Source organism: Urocitellus parryii, chromosome 3 (genome assembly GCF_045843805.1).
Source record: "Urocitellus parryii isolate mUroPar1 chromosome 3, mUroPar1.hap1, whole genome shotgun sequence".
Lineage (NCBI taxonomy): Eukaryota > Metazoa > Chordata > Mammalia > Rodentia > Sciuridae > Urocitellus > Urocitellus parryii.
In genome coordinates, this window is record NC_135533.1 from 136,484,363 (window position 1) to 136,504,961 (window position 20,599).

Sequence of the window (20,599 nt, forward strand, 5' to 3'; positions counted from 1 at the left end):
GGTGTCACCTGTGGTACAATTTTTCAAAGGAGCCGTCAATTGGCTTAGTGTCGTGGCATTTCTGTATCCTCCTCCCTTCTGCTAGTGATGGTCTAAAATTTGGGGGCCAACAGAGGTGAGGCAAAGAACCTCACCCCCCCCACTCGTGCAAAGGCCAAATTTGGGGACCAACAGAGGTGAGGCAAAGAACCTCACCCCCCGCTGGTGCATAGGACTATCCACAAGTATGGCTATATGCTGGACCGGTAGTCAGTGACGGGTATGATCCAATTGCAGTGGTACCAACCTAAGACACGAGGCTGACGCCTAGAGGTCAGCTCATCCGATGATGGGTAAGGACCATATATTGTATTGGACAACCTAACAGGCACGGTCCCTAAGCCACATTGCTTGTTGTTTAATTAAACAGAAGTGGGGAGATGCTGAGAGCCATAGCCAAGTAGGAATGACAAGCATGGCATTTTTGGTTGAAAAGTGATGCCAGCAAGCCATTGAGATGATAATGATTATGTTAAGATGTGCATTCAATTGGACATTAGACCACTGCTGTCTGCCTCTGCCTGCTCTTTGGAGCTCTTGTGGGACTCCCGGAGAGTTCCCATTGGTTGGGGAAGTGCGGTAGGAGGGAATTCCGGAGGAGGGATTTCCTGTTGTAGTAGTGTGTCCCGGGAGGAGCTGTGTGGTGCGGCGTTCGGCATTTTTCCTGGGAGCGTGTGTGGCATTCGCAGGAGGTTTGGAAATAAAGCTTGTTTCTGCTTGAATGGCTCGTGATTTTGTGCCCAGCCAGACTGCGACAATTATGGGGCTGAGGTTGTGGCTCAGTGGTAGAGCATTTGCCTAGCATGTGGGAGACCCTGGGTTTGATCCTCAGCACCACATAAAAATAAAGAAAATAAAGGTATGATGTAATGCCAGATTCCTGGGACCCCAGTACATTTCCAGGAGCCGAATCTGATGCAATCACATTTATTGCAAGCCCAAGCCTGGACTCACAACCGTTTCTGACGCAGCGGTCCCGAGAAGTGAGTCCTGACCCTTAGTTCAGTGAGGATTTATAGGTTTTTCAGGGATACTCTATGTGTCACAACATCACACAGCAAATCATTTCACACTGTAGGAAAATTAAACAACAACTCTTAACATTGATTAGCACATTCAGTGGCGGGAACAAGTTGGGTAAGGGTGATTGGTTAGTTCAAGTTGTAGATACATTTGAACTGATTGGTTTGGGCCACCACAAGGGGTTGCCAGAGTGTATATGCTAAACTTGCAGGGTTGCCTAATCATGTTATCAATCACCAGAACTACTGGGAGGGCCACTTGATATTTCATGTATTATCCCTGTCTCACTCTGGTTGTTGCTATAGTCTGAAATTAGGCCTCAGGCATTCTTTTGGTCTTTTCAGGAACTTGCATTTGCTGAGTGAAGGACATCTGGTATATACAAATGACCAAGCAGGGGAACTTATGTACCTAGAAATGGGTTTTCAAAGGACAAGGGTCAACCCACACACATTTTGGACAGGCCCTGCTCTGAGGTACAGGCTGGTTTTTCAAAAATGGAGTCACATCAGTTTCTCAATGGCATCCAACTACAACTAAAAAATATTTTTAAAAGATAATAATATCAAAGAACAACATGAAATTTGTTTCATTTTGTTTTGATGCTGGGGATTGAACCCAGGGGCTTGGGCATGCTAGGCACACTACCATTGATTTACACCAATATAAAAACTTAATGCAGCTGAAGAATGGCCACAGAAAAACTACTAAAACAACGAAGGGCAAGTAGTATTGGGGGACAGTTTAAAACAATGCAATTCTTGGAAAAATTTTGTATTATCTTTGTCCCCAATATTGACATCAGATGAATATTGGCATTAGGTCCGCCATTTTAGGCAGGAGCCATTTTATCTAGGGAATCCTCTGTTTCTGTTTAGGAGCATTTTTTTAAAAAATACTTTTTTAGTTGCTGATAGGCCTTTATTTCATTTATTTACTTATATATGGTGCTGAGAATCGAACCCAGTGCCTCTCACATTCTAGTCAAGTGCTCCACCACTGAGCCACAAACCCAGCCCTAGGAGCCATTTTATCTAGAGATTCTGAGGCCTCTGCTTAGCCTCCCATAAGAACATGTGCCTGCAAAAGGGTGGACCCCACTCCAGCCCATGATGTAACCCCTTAGCATGGTTGTGAAATTTAAAGCTGCTCTGTGAATGCCGATAGGCTGCTTGCTATGCTCAGATGGACAGCCTTGTCAATTTGCTCCATGCTTCTGACAATAAATCTCTTGCTTGGGATTCTGGTGTGTGGTGTGGTCCTTGAACTTTGTGAGTGTCCTTTCACCCAACACAGATCTGTGCCTAGCATAAAACAAGATCTCAGTAACTGTCTGAATGAATTATTTTTTTTCTGGAAGATTGGAAAAAAATATGATAATTATTTGAAAGTCATAAGGAAATTAATAGGGTACACATGAGTTCAAAATTCTTAACTACTGGCTGGGGCTGGGGCTCAGTGGTAGAAAGCTAGCCTCACACATGTGAGGCCCTGAGTTCGATCCTCAGCACCACATAAAAATAAATAAAGATAAAAATACTGCAAACTCTTAAAGAAAAAAGTCCATCAACAAATAAAAATATTTTAAAAATATATTTTTGTTGAATGGTTAAATCACCTGGAAAACTTTAAAAATAAATTCTTAACTACTTGGAGTAGAGACCTGAAGATTGACAAATATTTGTGCTGAAGAAGAGGCGAGAACAACCCCCGGACCGACCAAAGCCGCGCGCCGCTGCATCCCCGCGTCCAGCACCTGCGGCCCGCCGCCGCCACCATGCCCAAGAGAAAGGCTGAAGGGGATGCTAAAGGAGATAAAGCCAAGGTGAAAGACGAACCACAGAGAAGATCTGCAAGGTTGTCTGCCAAACCTGCTCCTCCAAAGCCAGAGCCCAAGCCTAAAAAGGCCCCTGCAAAGAAGGGAGAGAAGGTATCCAAAGGGAAAAAGGGAAAAGCTGATACTGGCAAGGATGGGAATAACCCTGCAGAAAATGGAGATGCCAAAACAGACCAGGCACAGAAAGCTGAGATGTCAAGTGAAGTGTGTGCGTTTTTGATAACTGTGTACTTCTGGTGACTGTACAGTTTGAAATACTATTTTTTATCAAGTTTTATAAAAATGCAGAATTTTGTTTTACTTTTTTTTTTTTTAAGCTATGTTGTTAGCACACAGAACACTTCATTGTTGTTTTTGGGGGGAAGGAGCATATGTCACTAGTAGAATGTCTCCACAGCTGGATTGCTGTGGGGGAAGACACCTTTCCCTTCTAGTTTTGAGAGACTTCCTCTTTGTTCCTAAGAGGAAGGGATTCCCTGATGTTGGCACACATAGCCACCTTGGCACAAATGCCTTGTGGTATGGAAAAACTCAAACTCATCTGTATGTCCTCCTGTACCTCTCTGCCATTGGCATAGACTTAACTCCCCTAAACCTGTTGGGACCTGATTCCCAACAGTTGGTTTTACCAATGTGTGGGGCAATCTGGACTTTCCAGTGACATCATTGAGAATAGTGTCCCTCAGAAGAGCAGCAGTTCCTTTTCTAGATTGTGGATCTTCAGATTAATAATTTTTGCCATTTTCCTTTCATTTCCTGAAAGTCAGGGTCGGCTTGTGAAAAGTTGTTAAACAACATGCTAAATGTGAAATGTCAACCCTCACTCTAAACTTTCCCTATTCAGAGCATCAAATGAAGACTTCATTGGGTTTTATAGTGGCTTTCTGATTTTGGTAGTCCATTCAAGAAGGGAGTTTGAAAGTTGTTGTATACTGTTAATGATTGTCTGCCCATGTCCTGCCTGAAATACCATGATTGTTTATGAAAAGTATCTTTAATAAAGCTGGATACAGTTTGGCTTGGAAAAAAAATATTTGTGCTTTTAAACATCACACAATTTCAATAAAAGTAATGCATTTGCGAAGTTGGTTAACAACTTGCTGCACTAAACTCTTAGTTTGGAAAATTTCAAATATATATGAAGTAGATAGATTATAATGAAACCCCCATGTACCCATCACCCAGTTTTAACAGTTCTCTATATTCTGCCATTCTTGTCTCATCTCCAGAACTTGTGTCTCTCTACCCACTCCCCACCCACCCTTCATCTGAGTTTAATTGCATCATTAGATGGGTGCATGACTCTGGTTACCTAGATATGAGCCAAATGAAAGTATTTGAGAATTGAAGCTAGTTCACTGTGTTCTATTTGGTCACTTTCACAAATATAACTATTTAACCTAGACAAGGTGATTCATCTTTGTAGCCATTGCTTAACTATCATGATTTAAAAGACCAACCTAGTTTAGCCTAAATTTGCAAAAGGCAAGATTGTGGACAAGTCATAAAAAGTGTATTCATTGGTAGAATGAAAATGTATCTCTTCATTTGATTGCTTAAGCCAGGTCTCATCTGAATCCTGGCTGGGTTGTTGGATCAAATTCCACTACTTTAAAAATGGTTTCAACAACACTTATTGCACTTTAGAAAACCATCTCTGCAGCTATAGAGAATCATTTTGGTCTGGGCTCATGGAATCTTTTTGGAATTCTGCCAGTGAATTACTTTGTTGCCTTTTTTTTTTTTTTGAGAGAGAGAGAGAGAAAATTTTTTAATATTTATTTTTAGTTTTTGGAGGACACAACATCTTTGTATGTGGTGCTGAGGATCAAACCTGGGCCGCACGTATGCCAGGCGAGCATGCTACCGCTTGAGCCACATCCCCAGCCCACTTTGTTGCCTTGAACATGTAATTTTCTACCTTAAATTTTTCCATCTGTAAAATGGAGTTAAGGATTATTAACTGGGAGCCTATGTCTTCAACTTTGCTGAATGTTTGAAGAATACTGAAAATGAAACAGAAACAGAATTTTGAAGTGGTTTCCAGAGAGTAAAAAAAATAAATAAATAAAGTAGAGACAATTTTCATGCTCCCCCTCCATAATCCTCCTTAGTAGGGAGAACAGGATAGTTTTCTTTTTTTCCTATCTTGGGAAATTGAACCACCACTGAACTGTCTTCACAGTGAGCAGTGAACAGTGATGAAAGTTAGAATAGCTGCCAACTCTATCCCCAGTCCAATGTCAGGTTCACTTGTACTTCTATTCTTCTAATAAAGAGATCTTGCATAACAAGTTCATTCTTGTACAGTAAATCTGAATTCACATCTCTTAATGGTGATTGTAAACACTGAAGAGTATTGAGAAACAATTCACCTCCATGAAATAAATGCAGGGTCAGAATACTTTCCCTGTGCAATTAAGATTTTTTTTTTTGTACTGAGGATTGAATTTGATGTGCTTTATCACTGAAGCACATCCCCTTTTATTATTTATTTTGAGTTAGTGTCTCACTAAGTTGCTTAGAGCCTTGCTAAGTTGCTGAAGCCAACCTCAGAATTGTCATTCTCTGGCCTTGGCTTCCTCAATTGCTAGAATCACAGGTGTATATCTAGCTAAGTGTTTGTTTTGTAAGGTGCTTTCAATAATACCTGACATATAACAGATTGTTAGCTACTATAAAACAAAATAATAAGGTTCTGAATAATGCTGCACACAGCATTATACTAAGTAAGGAAAATATGAACTTTTCACCAGGATTTCTCAGTCTTGGCAATACTGATACTTTGTTGAGAAGGGAGGGGCCATCTGTGAATTCTAGGATATTAAGCACCATCCCTACCTCTAAAAACTAGATTCCAGTAGTACACCCACCCCGCCGCCTGTTGTGATCATTTTAAATGTCCATAGACATTGCCAAATGTGCCCTAAAAGGCAAAGTCACTCCAGTTGAGAACTACTGATGCAAACAATCATCAAATATGCAAACAATAACTCTCCTCCCTTGTATATTTTTGTCATCTACTCTTTTCTCTCTCTCTCTCTCTCTCTCTCTCTCTCTCTCTCTCTCTCTGCCATTTTCTTCTTGATCTCCTCCATCCACCCTTTGAATTGTGGTCTTCATACAAATTCTTTGGGCCTTTCTACTTCTCACTCTACAGATTCTCCCTGGACGACCTCATCCAGCGGGCCCTGATGCTCCAGCCACTGTAATCATTCTCAGGAAGTCCAAGTCTAGATCTGGGTATTTTGTTTTGATTAGATTTGTTTTTTTGTTTTGTTTTGTTAGTACTAGGGATCAAACCCAGGACTCACACATGCTAGGCAAATGTTCTGCCACTGAGCCACATCTCCAGCCCCCAAGTCTAGACCTATCAACAATGTCCTATGCCCTAACCATCCACATCTTCAGCTGCCCATCAAATCCACCCTCTCATTGCCCCACCTCCCTCCTACTCTGCTGCTTTTTCTGAGTGCCTTATCTTGGTATATGGAATCCATACCAAGGATCTGGGAGTCATCTTTCACTTTCTCCATAAATCCCATATCCAGGCAACTCTATCCCGTATGTGCCACTCACATTGAGCCACTTCTCCATTCCCTTGGCCCCTGAACTTTTCTCAGGCCACACCTCTTGCAAGGGCGCCTGTCTCCTGCCTCCCTCTGTTAGTCTAGCTCTCTGCCAATCCATCCAGTCCATTTCCCACCTTGTGGACAAATTAGCTTCCTATACCATAAGTTGGACTTTGTCTCTTCCTGTTTTAATCCTTTGGTTTCTTTGTCCTTTCTTTTTTTTTTTTTTGGTGGGGGTGGGGGTGGGAGTGTGGAAAGAAGCTAGGGTTGTAACTTAGGGATAGAGAGCTTATCTAGCAAGCAAAAAAACCCTGGTTCCAATCAAGAATAACCATAATCAGGGGCTGGGGTTGTGGCTCAGCGGTAGAGCACTTGCCTGCATGTGTGAGGTACTGAGTTCAAATCCCAGCACCACATATCAATAAGATAAAGGTCCATCAACAAAAAATAATTATTAAAAACACCAAGAATAACCATAATCATATTAATAAATATTTTTAAATGTCAGGGTAAGTATTCTATTTCTAATAACAATTGGTAAAAGTCAAAATAAGATTTGAAATTCTCTATTCAAAAGCTATCACTTTGAATAACACAACTTTTGAGTTTCATATGAAGTGAATCAAAATTTAAAACATTCAAGTTTCCAAATATATATATATCACATCAAACAGCTACAGAAGAGTGAAAATATAAAACTTCAGGCATTTACCAATAGACATCACTGTAGATCTCAGTTATCCTATTTAACATAAGTTTCCAGGGATCACAATGTATTAAAAGTACATCAAGTCAACTTTCCCCACCCTCTTAGAAGTGCTGGCAGGATCAAGAAGATAATAAATGGGACTAAGCATCATTCTAAAGATCAAAATCAACACCTTTATTAAATCCATAATTGTGTGCCCTGCTATGTCATGGTAAATGATTCACAGAGAAAATTAGCTAAACCTTGCCTCTCCCCCCCAGCAGTTTACAATCCAAGGCAGACAGGCTGACGCTCTTGCCCATTTATAGCCAAGTTGGACAGATACATTGAAATACAAACATTAAATAAACTGATAAAGGAACAAGACAAACATTATTAAAAACATTATTTTTAAGGCAACTCTACTACTTATTAGGTCGTAATAAGTAGAGTTGCCTTAAAAATTCCAGTTTCAGGTTGTACAACATAAAAAAAAATTAGTACTCTTCTCCATCATCACATTCATTTAGTCATACAAGAATATATACATGCCTCACAATTGTTCCCTAAAATGTCAAGCTTTTATCCAGCCTCATTCTGAAACCCTTATGCCTTCTAGTGACACAATACTTGTAGCAATTTTATATACCATGATTATAAACCATGAATTTGAATGATATTTCCAAATATCATATTCACATCTAACTATGTCTGTGCTAAAATAAAATAGCTTTTTTCTTCCAAGCACTGTTGGCAAGATTTCCAACATATAGCTCTTCGAGCCTTACATTGAAGATGTTTTTGTTTTAACTGCCTCAATTCTATTGAGTTAGTTCTTTAGAATGGCCTCTTTTATTTGAACAGCTAATTATCCCACCATTTGACACTTGGAAAAAATACTGAAGTAGGATGAGTTGTACGTTAAGCCTATTTTAAATTTATTTTTGTTGCTGAGAATGAACCCAGGTTAGATTGCTTATAACAGTGCATAAGAATAGACTCAAGGGGCTGGAGTTGTGGCTCAGCGGTAGACCACTCACCTAGCTATGTGAGGTGCTGGGTCTGGTCCTCAGCACCACATAAAAATAAATAAAATAAAGGTATTGTGTCCAACTACAATTAAAGAAAAAAATTTAAAAAAAAGAGAGAGAAGAATGTTAAGATGATTTACAATACAGCATATTGTTCAAAGAACCACAGGTGGAGAAATACGTACATTACCAATGTAAGGAAGGAGTTCTATTTGATTTTAAATTATCAAGTATAGGGGCTGGGTTTGTAGGTCAGTGGTAGAGCGCTCCCCTCGCATGCGTGGGGCACTGAGTTCGATCCTCAGCATCACATAAAGCAAAATAAAGATATTGTGTCCACTTATAACTAAAAAATAAATATTCGAAAAAATATTATCCAGTGTAGTTTCATTATAATTAATTATAATTAATTATGAATTTTGTACACTCTTTCCTTCTATGTCAGTTAGAATTGTTTAGTTTTAAGTGACCGATCCAAATTATGAATCAAAGATGCCTGCACCAAAAACAGAGGGTGAAGAACTGCCTAAACAGGCCAATTCAGCAACACTCGTTTAGGCCAAGCTTAATCTTGCGCTTTCACACTGCAACCAGGACTCGATTTATTTCTCAGATTCGCAGTTCCAAGTAGGTTTTCCCAAGCAAGAGTCTAGAGGAGAGGTCCCCGCTCCGAAGCCAAAACCGTACCCAGTCTCCTTTAATGGGAAAGAATGTATCAAGAACCCCCAGAACTGAATCTGGTTGCTTCTGATTGGTCTAACAAGGGTCATGTGCCTATTACTGGACCAATCACTGTGGCTGAGAAATAGGAGCTGTTTCATTGGCTGAAAATGTTGCCAGTCTCACCCAACTAAAAGGCTGGGAAATTTGGGGCTTTCACACCATACCCAACGATGGTTAAATAGCGGAATCTTTCTGTGAACGGTTTCTTTTTAACTACATGCATTGTAAGTGAAAACCAAAGAAGAGTTCTTGGAATTTTCTCTTGACACTTTTATTTCTGGGTGTGAACTTGAAAGACTCAAAACTGAAACTCCAATACTTAGATTCAGAAAAATCCACGTTTCAAGTCACTCTGAAAAAATATCTTTCAATTGACCTTAAATTCCTGACTGAGTCATATAGAGTTACTAGAATAGGTTAAAAAAAGGGCGACGAAATGATATAATACCAACTCTCTTGCTTTTTGTTTTTTTCTGTAAATGATGACTCATCATTGAGTTTTTTAGTTCCTAGTACTTAATGGGAGGTAGGGAGAGGAATGTCCAGATCTGTCATAATCCCTGAGTTTCTAAAATTCTTGTCAAGCCTCTAAAGGAGAACTCTGAACATTTTATTTTATGTCTAAGAATAAAAATGTAAATATTGTGGAGAAGCTGGGCATGATGGCTCATGCCTGTAATCCTCCTGCTCAGGAGGTTGAGACAGGAGGATCTGAAGCTCAAGGCCAGCCTGGGCAACTCAAGGAGACTCTGCCTCAAAATAAAAATAAAAAGAGCTGGAGATGTAGTTTAGTAGCAGAGCATCCCTGGGTTCAATCTGCATTCCTGTGTGTGTGTGTGTGTGTGTGTGTGTGTGTGTGTGTAGAACTGACTTAATAGAAATATTTTTCCATTGGCTGTTTGCATCTACTCTTTCCTTAAGAGAGATTAGCAAAGATCAGAATGATGTTCCAAAAATATTCAAACTTTATGGTATCCGCTATGGAATTACTCTCCCAAGAAAGTGAGATTTATCCTGAACAGAATTATATTGATTGAAAAGATGGCTATAAAGTCTTATATGGCTATAAAGTCTTATAATTTTTTTCTTTTAATGCTTTCTTTATTTTTTTCTGATTATGAAATTAAAATAATTAATTGTGAAAATTACTGAAAAGCATGCAAAAGAAAATTAAAAATCACTCACAAGTCTACCACTTAAAGATAACTTCTGTTAGCATGTTGATGTACATCCTTCCACAACTACAATAGCAATAGTTAACATTTACTAAATTTACTGAGTGGTTCACACCTGTAGTTCCAGCTACTCAGGAGGCTGAGGCAGTAAGATCATTTGAGCCCTAAGTTTGAGACCAGGCTGAGCAACAGAGTGAGACTCTGTGTATAATATCTTTATGTATGTCTCTCTCTCTCTCTCTCTCTCTCTCTCTCTCTCTATATATATATATATATATATATATATATATACACATATATATACATATATATATATATATAAATTAATTACTGAGTTCTTTAAATAACCTAAGCACTATGTGAAGCATTAGAACCTGGATGTTTTTATTTTATTCTTGTAATATTTACATGAGATGCATATTATTATTTCCGTATTCTAGAGCAGGGAAGCTTACTTTTTTCTATGCATAGATCTATTTGGAAAATTTTAGTATTGTAGTGTACATATTATTTTCTCTTTAAAAATATATCATGACACTAACATTATTCCAAGTCATTACATATTGCCTACAAAATAATTTGGCTTCACCATATTCCTTCATATGAATGAACCATAATTCATGTCACTAAATCTCTATTTATAGATTCTAGATAGCTTCCAATTTTTCATTTTAATGAACACTTCAATGAATGATGAATTCATAAATTATCATAAATATTCATTATTTTTCTCTTAAATTAAATCCCAGAAAGGATAATAGGCTCAAAGAATATAAACATTTTTTAGGGATTTGATAAGCACTGTGGATTTTGTCCAGGGAAAGTTTGTATCAATTTGCATTCCTGTCAACCTATCAATTTTACAAAGAAAGGAATCAATTCTTTCTTTTTAAAAATTTTTAAAAATTTAATGCTGGGGCTTGAACCCAGCACCACTGAGCTACATCCCAGTTGTTTTTATTTTTTATTTTGAGACAGGGTTTTGCTACTTTGTCTAGGCTGGCTTTGAATTTAGGATCCTCCTTTCTTAGCTTCCCGAGTCACTGGGATTCCAGGTGTGCACTCTTTTTGAATTTTATTTTGAGACTAGATCTCCCTAAATTGCCCAGGCTCCTTCAAACTTAAGATCCTCTTGCCTCAGGCTTCTAAGTAGCTAGGATTAGAAGCTTGCACCCAGCAGACATGATTCTTGTGTCATGATTATCACTTATTTATCAGTTTATTTAAATCTTGGCTAATATTGCATCTAACTAATACCATCTTTCCTCTTTTGGTTTGTGTCTCCTTTATCCTGGGTAGAGCTGATTATTTTTTCTTTTACGTTTTCCCCATCTTTATTAGAATATAATGGACAAATGAATTTTATATACTCAAGGTGTACAATGTGATGTTTTGATATACATTGTATAATGATCATCACAATCAAGCTATTTAACATGTCCATCATCTCTTTGAATTACTTTCCTGTGTGTATGTATGTGGTAAGAACACTTAGAATCTACTTTCTTAGCAAATTTCATATTTATAATTTATTATTATTAAGTAGAGTTACCATCCTGTATGTTTTATATCCAAAACTTATTTCTCTTGTAACTGAAACTTTGTGTCATTTGATCCCCCCTATTTTTCCTACCCCCATGTCCTGTCAATCGACTTTCTGCTCTCTGTTCTATGAGTTCAATTTCTTTAGATTCTGTATGTAATGAAATTATGCATTATTTGTCTTGAGTTGAACATTTTTTTACCAAGCTAAATGTGTTATTATCTGCATATATAAGAGTGGCTAGTCATGTTGTAATAAATAAACATGCTTTCAACAGTGACTGATTTGGAACTGATTCTTTTTTAAATTTTTTTTTTAAAAACTTGTTATATAGGACAGTAGAATACATTACAATTCTTATTGCACATATGGAGCACAATTTTTCATAGCTGTATTTGTACACAAAGTAGAGTCACACCATTTGTGTCTTCATACATGTACTTAGGGTAATGATGTCGATCTCATTCTACCCCCATGCCCCCTCCCTTCCCCTCCCTTCTCTTTGCCCCATCTAGAGTTCATCTAATCCATGTCCCCCCTACCCCATGGAACTGATTCTTGAATATGAAAAGGTATATCCTTGGGTTGGGGATATAGCTCAGTTGGTAGAGTGCTTGTCTTGAATGTACAAGGTCCTGGGTTCAATCCCCAGCAACACACACACACACACACACACACACACACACATGCACATAGCTCCTATGACTGTCAAAACTTAACAAGTGGCTTTGAGTGTTAGTTCATGCCTGTAAATCCAGCAACTTGGGAGGCTGAAGCAGAAGGATCACAAGTTTATAAGACAGCCTTGGCAATTTAGCAAAGCCCTAAGCAGCTTAGCAAGACCCTGTCTCAAAATAAAAAATAGGACTAGGGATATAGTTCAGTGGTTAAATGCCCCTGGGTTCAATCCCTGATACCCCAAACAACAACAACAACAACTTAACAAGTACATTTTCAAACATAGTTTTATTTATTTATATTTAGACAGTGTCTTACTAAGTTTCCCAGGCTGAGATTACAGGTGAGCTCTACCACATTCAGTTCAAATGTATTATTAAATATATTGCATGCATGGGGCTGCGGTTATGGCTCAGCAATAGAGTGCTCGTCTAGCACATGCAAGGTCCTGGGTTTGATCCTCAGCACCACATAATAATAAATAAAATAAAGGCATCATGTCCAACTACAACTTAAAAAATCTTTAAAAAACATGTATATTGCATGTAGATCTCTTGAGAATTTTTTTTACTGTCTGATGAATATGTCAGACTGTAGCTCTTGATGTACAAAATCACTCTACCCTGCTAAAAAAATTTGCTTCTGTCAAAAAAAAATCATTCATCAAGCAGCTCAGGCCTAGGCTATGCTGTATTCTAAGAGTAATAGGAAATGTTTAAAGAATTACCAATTCCATTCCTAGGTATATACCCCTAAATTGAAAACAGGTACTCAAGTCCTTGTTTGTAAAAGTTCTTTGCAGCACTAAAAATAATAGCCAAAAAGATAAATGTAACACAAGTGTCCATCACTTGATGAATTCTACCATGCAGCCTGCACAATGGTTTCATTAATGAGGTTCTAGGCATAAAGTTAGTTAGAAGAGATCGAAATAAAACACACAGACTCAGTTACCTTATTTCTATTGCTAGGTCCGAGAGGGCTCCCCTCTCTGGTTCCCTCCTCTAACCGCCCAGCAGGGCAGCAAGGATTACTCAGGGCTAGCAGGAGAGAGAGAGAGTGAACACGCCGGGGAGTAGCCTTTTATTGGGGAACAAGAGATTCAGGGGAGAATTCCATCCAATGAAGGTTGAGGGGGGGCTGTACTCCAAGGTCAGGGTCAGTGATTGGGTCCCCGGGGTCAGTGGTCAGGCACACCCCCACAGGGATGGGCTCTCTCATCAGGAAAGGGCCGAGAAAGCTTCGACACAGCCAAAGCGCCTCAGACCCTTAATGGGAGTCACCCAATCAAGTGTTAGAATGGCTTCCCACAATGAATGAAATAAAAAGTTGTTGTAGATACATTATGGAATACTATGCAGCCATAAAAAGAATGAAGTACAGATACACGTTTCAACATGAATTTTGGGAGGCCATCCTTGCACGTGATTTGAGTTACCTCCCTGGCTGGGTGAGAGGCGCTTAGACACAGCTGTGTCAGAGCTTTCCCCACCCTTCTCCAGGTCCGAGGGCTTGTCTGTGCAGAGGCGTGTCTGGCCACTACTCCGAAGACCCAATCGTCACCCCTGACCTTGGGCTGCTGCCCTCCCTTAATCTTCATTGGATGTGATTTTCCCCAGGATTTTTTGTTCCCCAATAAAAGTCCACTCCCTGGTGTGTTCTCTCTCTCTCTCTCTCTCTGGCCTCCTCAGTAAACCTGGCTACCACAGTAGGTGGCTGGAGGCTGGAGCTAGGAGGAGCCCCCCTGAGCTGGTTTAAAGGTAATTAGAGTCTTGTCTCTTTAATTTAAAACTCCCTAGCGTTTTCTCACAACTCAAATCTTCTTTCATGAAGCCAGCTCGGGTCTCAGGCTAAAATGAATGACATAGGAAACATGTTAAGTCAAAGAAGCCAGACACAAAAAGTCACGCATAATGATATACTGTATGAATCCATTTGTCTCAATTATCCAGAATAGGTAGATCCACAGAGACAGAAAGCCAACTGTTGGATGGCAAGTTCATGTCAGCCTGGACAACTTATAGAGAACCTGTTTCAAAATTAAAAATAAAAAGGGTGGAGATATAGCTCAGTGGAGAAAGGGGTTTAATGGGTCTGGGGTTTCCTTTTGGGGTGATGGAAATATTTTGGAATAAGTATATAGGTGGTAGTTGTACAAATGGTGAATATATTAAATATCACTGAATTGATCAGTTTAAAATGGTTAATTTCATATTATGTGAATTTCATCTCAAATTTTTAAAAAATTACAAAATAAAGGATTAGTGTTTCAGCTGGGTGCAGTGGCGCACCCCTATAATCCCAGCAGCTGGGGAGGCTGAGTTGGGAGGATCAGGAGTTCAAAGCCAACTTCAGCAATGATGAGGCCCTATCTCTAAATAAAATACAAAATAGGGCTGGGGATGTGGCTCAGTGCCCCTGAATTCAATCCCTAGTACCAAAAAAAAAAAAAAATTAGTCTTTCATTTTGGTCTTATGAGAAGTTTGACAAACTCTTCAATATAGTGTGGTCATAATATTCTTACTTTCCCTAAAATGTTTATGTTTTCAATGCTTATTTAATCACCAATGTTTATATAGAAAATTATTGACAGGATTCTTTTTGAGAGCCAGATTCTCTTTTTAAATTTATTTTTTAGTTTTAGGTGGACACGATATCCTTATATTTATTTGGTGTTGAGGATAGAACCCAGTGCCTTAAGTGTACTAGGTGTACACTCTACCACTGAGCCACAACCCCAGCCCTGACAGGATGTTTTCCAAATTAATTTCCTCCTCAGTCTTTTATCTGAAAAAAAAAAAGTAGTAAAGTCCTGTAATTGATGTTCACAGGATAATTCGTACTTGGAAAGGAAGAATTAAATTCAAAAGATTACCATCTTTTTCCTATTACTCAAGGGTGACTGTAGGGGAATTAAGAGATTAGCTGAATGTTTACTTCCATTATCAATGGAGACAATCATGAGATGCTCAGTTACCTCTTCACAGCTGATGCTTGGCACCTGTTTGCCAGATACATTTTTATCTTCAATTTTATATTGATATATTTTTTAAATTTTTGCATGAAGAAGGAATAGTTATTGTTTGTGTGAGACATATTAGCAATCAGCTACATAAATTTTGAAGGTGTTTTGAAATCTGTCAGGGGGAAAATCCCCGGGGGGCTCTTCCATGACTCTACATCTCTTCCTTTTCCTCCCTACTCACTGCTGAACCCCACATCTGGTCTATTCACTCCCTACCCTGAGTGATACTGAACAAAGGATGTTCATAAACTATTTCAGAATGAATGGATAAATAAAAGATGTGCCAAATGAGAGGCAAGGACTGATATTCCATTAATTCCAAAGAGGAAGAAATCATCCTAGCTGGGGTGGTCAGGGCTGGTTTGACCTGAGTATAGACTTCCTGGGGGAATTCTGAGATAACCTGACCATCCAGTGTGCCCAGCCTTGTTTTATGATTGCCTTCATGGCTTCTCTTGCAGGCACTTGAGACCTCATCCTACTTCAGGGGAGACAGAGAAACTCACCACCCTATCCTTCAAATTAGAACCCCTTTCTGACTTGTGCATTTATAGGGCTCCCTATTCCTATGTTTAACTTAGGGAAGTAATTTCACATTCTTTCGGATCAGCAACTCCTTTGAGTACCTCTAGGAGTACCCCTTTTCCTTTCATTTCAGTCTTTTATAGCTCAGTGGTAGAGTATTTGCCTAGCAATGCTTGAGGCTAGGGGTTCAAAGGCTAGCACTGCAACAAACAAACAAACAAATACTCATATCATAAAAGTAATGAATGCTCTTCACCGAAACTTGGAAAATGCTGCTGAGTATGGTGGAGCACACCTATAATCATGGCTTGGGTGGCCAAGGCAGGAGAATGGCAAGTTCAAACCAGCCTGGACAACTTATAGAGAACCTGTTTCAAAATTAATAATAAAAAAGGTGGGGATATAGCTCAGTGGTAAAACCCCCTTGGGTTCAATTCCCAGTACCCACCTGACACACATACAAAAAAAATTTCAGAAAATACTGTGAACAGAACGGTGTCCCCCCTCCCCCAACCATAGGTTGAAGCTCTAACTGTATTTTCAGATAAGTCCTTTAAGAAGTAATTAAGGCCAAATGAGGTCATAAGGGGACAGCCCTGATCTAATAGGACAGATGAAGATTGATATCCCTAGAAGAGAAGGAGAAAGCAACCTCTCTCCACTATGTAAGGACATAGTGAGGAGACAGGAAGCCAGGAAGAGAGTCCTCAGGAGAAACTGCCCTGACCACTTTGGCCTTGACCTTCATAGCCTGGGAGAAAGTACATTTCTTTTGTTTAAGTCACCCAGGCTATGTGCTACATGTTGCGATTAGTCAGTTTGGGCTGACTAATCGCAACATGTAAGAAGAAAATGGATATTATTCCAGAATCTTTGAACAGATAAGACAATTGCTGCCAACTTTTTTTTTTCTCACCCTACTATCGTTCTAGTCTTGGCTCTCTTATGCTTCCCTACCTTTTCCCAAATTACAGATCTTTTTTTTTTTTTAAGAGAGAGCGAGAGAGATAGAGATAGAGAATTTTTAATATTTATTTTTTAGTTTTCGGTGGACACAACATCTTTGTTTGTATGTGGTGCTGAGGATCGAACTCAGGCCGCACGCATGCCAGGCGAGCATGCTACCGCTTGAGCCACATCCCCAGCCCCAAATTACAGATCTTTTACTTAAAATATTTTTCCTGATCAAATTCACCTAGTCCACTGACCTTCCTCACCCCCAGGCATTGAACCAGGGGGCACTTAACCACTGAGCCACATAATCAGCCCCTTATTTATTTATTTTTAGTACCAGGAATTGAACCCAGGGGCACTCGATCACTGAGCCACATCCCCAGCCCTATTTTGTATTTTATTTAGAGACAGGGTCTCACTGAGTTGCTTAGCGCCTTGCTTTTGCTGAGGCTGGCTTTGAACTTGTGATCCTTCTGCTTCAGCCTCCCCAGCTGCTGGCATTACAGGCGTGTACCACCACCCATACTATACCACGTTTTCTTTATCCATTCATCTGTTGATGGACCTTTACACTGGTTCCATAGTTTGACTATAGTGAACTGTGTTGCTATAAACATGGGTATGCAGGTATCTGTAACATGATGACTTTAATTCTTCAGGATAAATACTAAGAAGTGATATACCTGGATCATGTGGTGGTTCCATGCCTAATCTTTTGAGGAAACTCCATGCTGATTTCCACAGTGGTTGTACTAATTTACAATCCCACCAACAGTGTAAAAGTGTTCCTTTTTCTCCCTCATCCTCTCCAGCATTTATTATTGTTTTTATTCTTGATAGTGTTAGACCAGGACGCAAGAAAAGACCACTGACTCCAATTAAAATCAAATTAAAGCAAGCTTATTATTTCGACCAGCCGGGCTGCCTTTCCCTCCCAAAACGGTGGGAACAAAACAGCCGCCCAGCTTTCCTGCAGCCCAGCTTTATAGCCCAGAAAGTTACACAAAGGGGGGTTACAGATAACAGAACTCTGACAAGCATTACACTAATGGTAGTTTACATTTTTTTTTTTTTTTTTTTTGCTGGCCCCAACATCAGAATTTATGAGGACCATTAGAGCCTCAGAGAGGGTCGTTGTCTGGCCAGGGAAGGCCAAGATTTATGAGGTGTCACTAAGTTTCAGAGAGGGCTGCTATCTGGTCAGAGAGCCAGGCAGGGGTGAGTTCAAGGCACGGGCAGGCATTCCAAGCAGGTTCAGAATTTGCAGTAATTTATAGTAAAGCCGAAATTAGCTTTTCATGGCTTTGTGGCAAGATGGCAATTTTCATAAAAGATCAGGTTGGGTCTATCATTCCCCCCTTTTCTTATGTGTCCCTTTCAAATCTTTGATAGGGTAGGGGAAGAGCACTGAGGGAATTTTAATCCCTCAGGTAACAGTCTCCAAATTTTTAGAACTCACCCAAAACTGGTCTCCCTGATTTTACCTGACTTGATTAATTACTTATGTTGATAATCTATTTATTTTTGGCTCCATTGTTGTAAGAAGAGAGGTGTCACTCATTTTGGCTTCTTCTGAGCTGAGAGAGGGTGACGTGAGGGGGCACGGCCTGAGGGACATGAGTTGCCTTTTAGAAGTCAGTTCGGTTTGAAGTCTGGTTGGGGAAGAACAGGTTGTAAAGTCATCTGGTAATGGTGCTTCTATGAGAGAAACAAAAACCATGAGTACTGAGTAAATGTTGCAGCAGCTGGAACGTGTCACTGTATAGAAGTTTCCTCACCAGGCTTTAACAGATATCAGGACTGTAAGCATAACATTTAACTTTTAGTGTTACAGATGTCCTTCCCCATAAGATACAGTTTAATAATTTAATGTCATCTGATCTTGCAAAATTCTTTTACTAGTATGAGCTCTGTGTCTAATAGAGAAACCTTTAATTCTGTTACTCAGGGCTGGGTAATCATACTAGCAAACACGAAGCCTACCTGTGTAGGTTAGGAATATCTGTAGGCCTTAAACTAAAAACTTCTGTCTCTGGCAGCTCCTCTTGATAGTCTCTTTTTATAGTTATCAGACATTTCTGTCTGAGAATCCTTCTTTGTAGCCTCCAGTCTTACTTATTTTGGGAGGCTAACATAAAGTGTATACCTTAAATAATAATAATTATTATTATTATTATCATCATTATTATTATTTAAAATGCCCAGGAATGGCTGTATTTTGGTTTAAACTGTCTTTGCTAAGTGTTTAAGATGAAGCAGTCAAACTGACTTTTGTTTCTATCTATTGTTAACAGTCAGCTGAGCTTTTATGGGAGTCATTCCTGGGGAAACTTCTCAGTTCTGCTAGTGCCATTTGCGCTAGGATGGGTCTAGGTCTTGCTTGACCATGTGGCTTCCCTCGGAAGCACCAGGGATGTCTCCCTTCTCTGATGACTCTCCTCTTCATAGCAAATGCACTGATTGGCTTTCTGTTCTCCAGTGGTCTCATTAGTCTCCCTGATCGGGAGGTTATGTGGCCCAGAGTTGCAAAGCTCTTTAGGGAAGTCCCCTGTTCCCTGGATTCAGACTGACTCAGAGGGCAAGAGCCAAATATTGGTTTTTCTGGCCCTTTTAATTTAACTTTAATTTTAAAACTTAATCTTAAACATCCAGCAAATAAATTTTAACAGCCTTATATTAAGAGTACTGGGCTTTAATGTCTATAACTTTATAATTATTCATCTTTTTATTAATTGGGGTCTGTATTATCCTATAGGTGATGGCTCATGTTGTGTTCTTAAAGCAACAGGGAATCTTTAGATCACTTATAAGGAAATTACAAAGTAAAATTAACAAGAGTAAAAACACTTAGTTCGTGTAACAGCTACCCTGAATTTTTGGCTGAGTTATACATTATATCCCCTGTTTGAGATCCTAGTAATCCTTACAGAAAAAAACAACAAAAAACACAAACTTTTGAACATAATTTTAAATGAACTAAAATCTGGCCTACTGTTTTCATAGTCATTCTCACATGTAGTAAGATGGGACACAGAGCCTCATCTCAGGTAAGGCAGGGCTCTTTATAAGTCTTAAGTGTTTTAGTTCTAAAGCTGATCTTTGTATTTTTAATTATCATTTTACAAAGTTTACATAAATTGAGGTCACATGAACATTAGCTAACACCATATGATATCACATTTAAAACATGAATTAAAGAAAGGCTGAAAGTTTTTAACCTTTACATAGATTAGGCTCTCATTAACTTAAAAATACATTTAAATTGTTCCCCAATGTAAGAAGTAACAAAACTTTACATATCTTATTGATAACAGGTAAATAAATCCCCAATATATTTTTTACCATACAACTTCCGAACACCAGCTTGATATAAAGCTCTTTCAAAGTTTCTACCTTACAGACTTGCATACCTGGAAGATATGAGCACATTAATAGCATCACAATTACATTGATGTTTCTACATTAACCAAGTTTAGCTTTTAAAGAAATGGCAGTACAGTGCTCTAAAATAACAGTTCTTATTTAACCAGTTGTTTAATTTTTATGGTTGCTTGCTCTAGAAAAAAAGTAAAACTTAATAAACACAATGTTATGGGTAAACTTATGTTTTAAGAAATTTTTGTCTCTTTAACACATGACTGATTTTTACAATCTTATACAGACTTTAGTACAAACTTATACAGACCTTAGTGAATCAATCAGATATCTAACAAAAGTACTCATGAGTAATCCCATATCAAATTTACTTTACTTATTTATCAAAATATTAGACAAATGTATTGAAC

General features: G+C 38.9%; 1 pseudogene; it reads left to right on the forward strand.

Moving 5' to 3' along the window:
• The first annotated feature begins 2,838 nt into the window (after nucleotides 1-2,838).
• Nucleotides 2,839-3,139, forward strand: LOC144253759 (non-histone chromosomal protein HMG-17 pseudogene; annotated as a pseudogene).
• The last annotated feature ends 17,460 nt before the right edge of the window (nucleotides 3,140-20,599 follow it).